Below are 7,368 nucleotides of genomic sequence, written 5' to 3'. Positions count from 1 at the left end.
AAGTGCCTTAGCCACTATGCTACCAGAGCTCCCAGCCAAACAATAGACAGATCTATAAGTTGAACAATAACACTAGGGAAATACTACTCCTTAGAATAAACTGCCATAGGAGATCAAAAGGGCAGCATTTGCCCAAGGACAAAGTTCAGAAAGCAGAAAGGGTTAGGAAAGAAAGAGGAATGGAAATGGGAAATACTGGGAGGAAGTGAGATGAATGATGTTACATTGTGGCAATTGTAATCAATGACATGAAACAAAATGAGTATGAATTGTTGAGTGGAAAACTGATTTGCTCTGCAAACCTTCACCCAAATCACAATTGAAAGTGAAAAAAAAAAAGAGAAGACTTTGCCTGCATGCTTCTTGATCCTGAGTTGTAGCCTGCTGATCCTGATTCTGAGTTGTACCCTGTTCCTTAATAAACCGTTCAACTGTAGGTATGGTCTGTGAGTTCTGTGTGGCCATAACAATGGATTATCAAACCCAGAAGAGAAGTAGAGAGTGATGAGTGTAGGATGGCTGGTGTCAGAATTGGTAAAAAAATCTTGGAGACTCGAGTTATGTCTGACCTCTACCTCATAGGGATCAGCCTTGGGTTGATCTTGATTTGCATTGAGTTAGACAGGTTTTGACAATACTGGTAATATTACTACTCCTCTACCATTTTACAATCACTTTTTTTTTTTTTAATTAATATCAGTAGCATTTTCTATACCATTTAATATTTTTGAGAATCTCGTCTTAGTGATAGTATCGCATTCTGTTATGTGATTGTTCTAGAATTTTATTATGTACTAAGTCATTCTTCTGTTATCTGACTTTTAGTTTTATTACCTATACTCTTGGTCCTATTCTTAGCTCCCCTAAAATTTTATCCCTTCAATCATCCTTCCTCTCTTTCATCATTGCTGCCTCGTTCTTCATTGGTGCCTTCCTCTGTGCCTTCACACATCTCCAGGTATGCTAGTGTGTTTGTAATGGGCCATGAGCCAAGGAATGCAGGCAGCATCTAGAAGTTGGAAAAGGGAAGGGAACAGATTTTTCCCTAGAGCCTCCAGAAGAACTGCAGTCTTGCCAACACCTTGGTTTTATGCTAATGAAGCCCATTTCAAACTTCTGATCTTCAGAACTGTAAAATAGTAAGTTAGTGTTATTTCAAGCCACTGAGTCTGTGGTACTTTGTTGTAGCAGCAATAGGAAACTAATACAGTAGGTGATCAATAAATATTTTGTAAGTTTGAGGTGCAAAATTGTTTTAATGATGTGTCAGCTCTTGATCCCTGCTTTGAATTCCTTTTTGTTATCCCTGTCAAAGGGGATGTTTGTGCTGATTGTATTTGGTTTGGGGAGAGGAACATAGCAGGAAGGAAACAGAAGATAGGTACATACTTTTTTTTTTTACTAATGACTTTGTTGTTGTTGTTGTTATGTGCCGTCGAGTCAGACCCGACTCATAGCAACCCCTCCTTGTGTTTCCGAGGCAGTATCACTACGGAAGTAGATTGCCCCATCTTCCTTCTGAGGAGTGGCTGGTGGGTTTGAACCTCCAGCCTTCTGGTTAGCAGTCAAGTGTCTTAGCCACTATGCTACCAGAGCTCCTACTAATGACCTTATTGAAATAAAATTCATACAACCTACATTTTCTCCATTTAAAGGGTGCAATTAAATGATTTTCCATTTAAAACAGTTGTGCAAACTTTACCACAATCACTTTTAGAACATTTTCATCACTCCACAATAAAACCCCACACTCATTAGCAGTCACTTTTCATTCTCCTCTGCCCTCAATTCCTAGAAACCACTAATCTACTTTCTATCTCAATTGGTTTGTCATATTCTGAACATTCCATATAAATGGGATCATACAATATGTGGCCTTTTGTGTCTTGGTTCTTTAACATAGCATAAAGTTTTCAAGATTCATCCATGTTGTAGCATGTGCGGTGCAATGAATTACTTGGTATGGCTTTTCTAGCCATAGTCTTTTGTAACTTCCACTGGATTACTGGGTGAGACCATAGAACTCTGATGTTGTGATTGGTTAGTTTTATCACTCTACCAGGCTTAAAATAAGCATCCTAGAGGCAGAGAGGAGGAATTTTACTACCATCAAGAGAGAAGAGTTGAAGAGGAAGTGAAGTGCATCCTTGGACCCCAGATCCCTACACTGGACCTCCTTGCCCTGGCAGAGAGACAGTGGCAGTGGAACCAAGAGGGATGAGACAGAGTGTCAGGCTTACCTGGCCCACAGAGGCTGAGAGTCAAGGGCCAGAGAGGCATGTCTGAGGGCACAGCAGAGGGGAGACTGTCCTGATCGAAGAATTGTATCCTGAGCATCTTCTGTTGTCAATCATGTAATCTTCACAGCCCAAGTTGACAGGTAATTATGAAGCATCCACCAGCCACTCCTCGGAAAGAAGATAGGGCAATCTACTTCCATAGTGATACTGCCTCGGAAACTCAAGGAGGGGCCGCTATGAATCGGGTCCAACTCGACAGCACACAACAACAACAACAACAACAACTTGTCTGAAGAGCAGATACATTGTGAATTAATACAAGACATGCTATCCCAGGAAGGAAGCCTGAATACGTTTAATTGTCATGATTTCAGTGTCTACAGTGATAACTAGATATTCTTGTGCCTCTTTCCTTTCCAGTTGCTGAGAAAGTGACTGATTCAACAGGTAAGTCCTTCAAAATTCACAGAAAAGAATTTGTCGGGACTTTGAGTCGATGCACTGGCACTTAACGGCAACAACTTGATTATATACAAAAGGCCTCTTCAACAATGTTATGTGAAAATAATCAGGATTTTCCTATTATATTCTAGGGAACATACTCAGAAGCATAATGATTTAAGAGGGGAGAATGGACAAAATGTCTTTGGAACTGTTATTGGACCAAACACGGGTCCCTGCCCAGTGCTCAGTCAGATCAAAATAGTTTACACACCGAGATTGAGAGGAGAGAAAATTATTTATTGCAAAGCAACAGTGCAAGGAGTTAGGGGTAGTTTAGTACCCAGATCTAAACTCCATCCAAACACAGTTTTTGTAGGTTTCAGGAGAGGGGGTTGTGCATATTCACAAAAGGTTGAGGAATTTGGGGCGTGAATGTGAAAGGGGTAACAACAACATGGGTCACACTAGTTTCCTGTTATTAGCTGATAGGGGCTTGGGCAGAGGGGAGAGGGTCACAATCCTTTTGTCCTATTGTCCATGGGCCAGAGTTAATTTATAGTTGTTTCTAAGACACTTTTAGCAGCCTATCATCTGCAGGAAGGATTGTTTTCTGTTCAGTTCTTTAAGGAACTTGAATACTCATCTGTTGGGGTGGAAAAATAGTTGGGGGTAATTTAGTTTACTTATTTATTCCCATCCAGGGTCTTATCTAATTATCAGTCTTAACCAGGGTGGGGGAAATAGTTGGGGTAATTTAGTTTACTTATCTATTCTCATCCAGGTGCCAGGGTGGGGGAAATAGTTTTTACTTTATTTGGTTTCAGAACCACGCCAGATCTAATATGTCTGAAAATTGTAATTAGCTCTAGAAAGTGGAATCTATCAAAAGACAGGTTTTATATAGAAATGATTTTCTTCTGTAGCTCTAGAGATGACTTTAGAGCCAAAGGTTGAGATTAGTTGGATTAAAGGTCTAAACTTCTGTATTTTATGTTGGAAGAAGCTGTCATAGATCAATACAGTTTGAATGTGCTATACAAGGCAATGGTCTCATGGTCCTCTTGCAGTACTGTCTCATAACATATTCTTTGGTGATCCTATTTATATTTAGCTAAAGGTAAACAAACGAAGTTTAATATTCTATTTACTGGGAGTTTGAAGTTTAGAATTAGGTTAGTGGTCCTCAGTGGGGGTGGTTTAACTCGCCATGGGACATGTGGCAATATTGGGAGACAGTTTTGCTTGTCACAATAGAGGGGTGCTACTGGCATCTTGTGGGTAGAGACAGTAGTCCCCACAGCAAATAATTATCTGGTCCAAGATGTTAATAGTGTTGATGTTGAGAAACCCTGAGCTAATGAACCATCATGATTCAAGTTCTACTTCTCTGATTTGGCAGGCAGGATTGGCAAAGTTACTTAGTCTCCTATATATTACCTCTCTTGATAGCTTCCATTTCAGAAGGAATGATCACTTCTTCATTTGTACCCCATTTGCTCCTCCATATATGTCTTTCATAGCAGCCATGACACTTCTACTGAACAATTTGTGTGATGTTAGACAATATACTTAACCGCTGTCCTCATCTTAAGTCTCAGTCTCTTCATCTCTCTAACATGTTGTTATTGTTATGTGCTGTGGAGTCAGACCCGACTCATAGCGACCCTTCCTTGGGTTTCCCAGGCAGTATCACTACTGAAGTAGATTGCCTAACCTTCTTTCCACGGATTGGCTGGTGGGTTTGAACCACCAGCTTCCTGGTTAGCAGTCAAGTGCCTTAGGTACTACACTATCAGAGCTTCTCATCTCTAACATGGGAATGATAATAGTACTAATCTTAAAGGGTAGTATTGAAGATTAAATGAACCAAGACATGTAAAGTGCTTAGCATAACAACAACAACAACAACAACAACAACGAAAAACCCAAACTCACTACCATCAAGTCAATTCTGACTCATAGTGACCAACCCCCTTTGGGTTTCTGAGGTGGTAAATTTTTATGGAAGTAGATTGCCCAGTCTTCCTTCCACAGAGTGGCTGGTGGGTTTGAACTGCCAGCCTTCTGGTTAGGAGTCAAATACTTTAGGCACCACACCACCAGAACTCCTTAGCCTACTGTGTGCTCAATAAATGGTGGTAGTAGCTGTTGTTTCACTGCTGTTCATAAGGTTTTCACTGGCCAATTTTTTGAGAGGTGGATGGCCCCTTCCTTTTTCCCAGTGTATCTTAGTCTGGAAGCTCCACTGAAACCTGTCCACCATGGGTGACCCTGCTGGTATTTGAAATACCGGTGGCATAGCCTCCAGCCTCACAGCAACATGCAAGCCACCACAGTATGACAAACTGACAGACTGAAAGTGCCAAGGACTGCCAGAAGAAAGAACAAATCTGTCCCAGATGAAATGCAGCAGAATGCTCCTTGGAAGCGAGAATGGCCAGACTTTATCTCACCTACTTCGGTCATGGTGTCAGAAGGGACCATTCCCTGGAGAAGGATATCATGCTTGGTAAAGTGGAGGGTCAGTGAAAAAGGGGAAGGCTCTCATTGAGACAGACTGACACAGTGGCTGTGACGATGGGTTCAAGTATAGCAAGGATTATGAGGATGGTCCATAACCTGGCAATGTTTCGTTCTGCTGTGCATAGGTTCACTCTGAGTTGGAGCTGACTCAATGGCACTTAACAACAACAACAACAGTTGTTGTTATTGTGTTTTACTTATCTGTTTGTCCAACCAGATGGTAAGATTTTGAGGGCAGCAGTTGTGCCTAGCATACCATAGATATTTAATATTTGTTAACGATTGACTGAATGGATCTCTTTAAGCCTCATAATCCTCATTTATAAAAAGAGGTTAATATCTCACTTGTTACTGTTACAACTAAGTAATAATAATAGAAGTAAAAGGGTCTATAAAGAGCCTAGCTCATAAACATCAGAAACATTTTTCTTGCTTTGGCATCAAACCCTTTAAAAAGTCTTTATTACAAAAATGTTTGAACCTACAGAAAAGTAGAAATAGAATAGTAAAATGATTTGCTTATATCCATCATCTGGGATCTCTGTTAGCATAATGCCTAAGGCATGGCGGTGTAGTGTCTAAGGCATTTGACTGCTAACCAGAAGGCTGGCGGTTCAAACTCACCAGCCACTCCTTGGAAGGAAGATTGGCAATTTACTTCTGTAGTAATATTGCCTTGGAAACCCAAGGAAGGGTCACTATGAGTCGGATTTGACTTGATTGCAGTGAGTTTGTTTTTCTTTTTGGGTTTTATATTCATCACCTGCACTAAACAAGAGGAGCTCTGATAGTGTAGTGCCTAGGGCACTTGACTCCTAACCAGAAGGCTGGTGGTTCAAACCCACCACCCACTCCTCGGAAGGAAGGTTGGGCAATCTACTTCCATAGTGATATCACCTCAGAAACCCAAGGAGGGGTCACTATGACTTGGGTCCAACTTGACGGCACACAACAACAACAACACTAAACAATTGTGTTATGGATCGAATTTTTCTTTCAACATATTGTAATGACATCTTGGCCCCTGTACTTGTAAATATGATCCTGTTTGGAAATAGGATTTTCTTTGTTATTGTAATTAGACCATACCTGTATAGGATGGGTTGTAAATCTAATCACCTTTGAGTTGTAAAAAGGGCAAAATAAACACTCACACACACACTAGGGAAGATGGAGGACATGTGAAGGTCATCTATAAACAATGGAACACCAAGGATCACTGGCAGACACCAGAAACTAGGAGAGGGGCTGACAGAACAAGCAACATGGTCGAGACCCTGGTTTGGCCTTCTAGCCTCCAGAACTGTGAGAAAACAAATTTCTGTTCTTTAAAGGCACCCACTGGAGGTATATCTGCTATGGGAGCACTAGGGAACTAAGACAAATTGCTCACATTTTGCCATATTTATTTAATCTCTTTCTAAATTATTTTGCTGAAGAATTAGAAGTAAATTGCAGGCATAATTTTACTTAATCTCTAAATAATTAGTATGAATGTTAAAAAGAACATATTCCCATATAACTGTAATATCACTTTTAATCTAATAAAATGAACAATCATTTCCTACAATCAGCTAATACTTTGCCTATATTCAAATTTCCAAATGGTTTCCAGATATCTTTCACCATTGACTGTTTCAACAAGATCCAAAAGGAGTCTCCCACCAAGGGACCCAGTTGTTCTTATTGCTGCTCACTTAACAGGCTGGCCTGACTGAAGTTTGCCAGTCAGCAGATCTGAAATTGTTCAGTAAGTCAAGGTAGGAATACACTTTAAGCTAAGTCAAATGAAACCTTAAGTGAATAAGTTATTCATAACAATTAATGGCTCACATTTTTCCAGAGGTCAGCTGAAGACTTTATTGAAGTTGTAGTTTTTCTTTTGATACATCTCAGCAGTCATTCATTGATGGTTAGTTGCTTGAACAAGAGGAAGATGTTAGTGGGGGTGTCAGTGGGGGTGGGTGATGCAAAGAAGATGAAAATGAAAATATTGGAATTTCTGCTAAGTGGCCTGTACAAAGAGGAATAATTGCTTTGCAAAATATCATCTAAATCAATGGAAAACTGGATTTTGTTGCACAAGAGTATTCTCTCTAGGACATGCAGTCACTCCAACAATCTTCACAATAGCTCAGAAACCATCTATTGCATGTGCAAG

The sequence above is a fragment of the Orycteropus afer genome, unplaced genomic scaffold, assembly GCF_000298275.1.
Source record: "Orycteropus afer afer isolate SDZICR_OR568_19922 unplaced genomic scaffold, OryAfe1.0 scaffold00044, whole genome shotgun sequence".
NCBI classification, from domain to species: Eukaryota; Metazoa; Chordata; class Mammalia; order Tubulidentata; family Orycteropodidae; genus Orycteropus; species Orycteropus afer.
Note: the sequence above shows the minus strand (reverse complement) of the source record.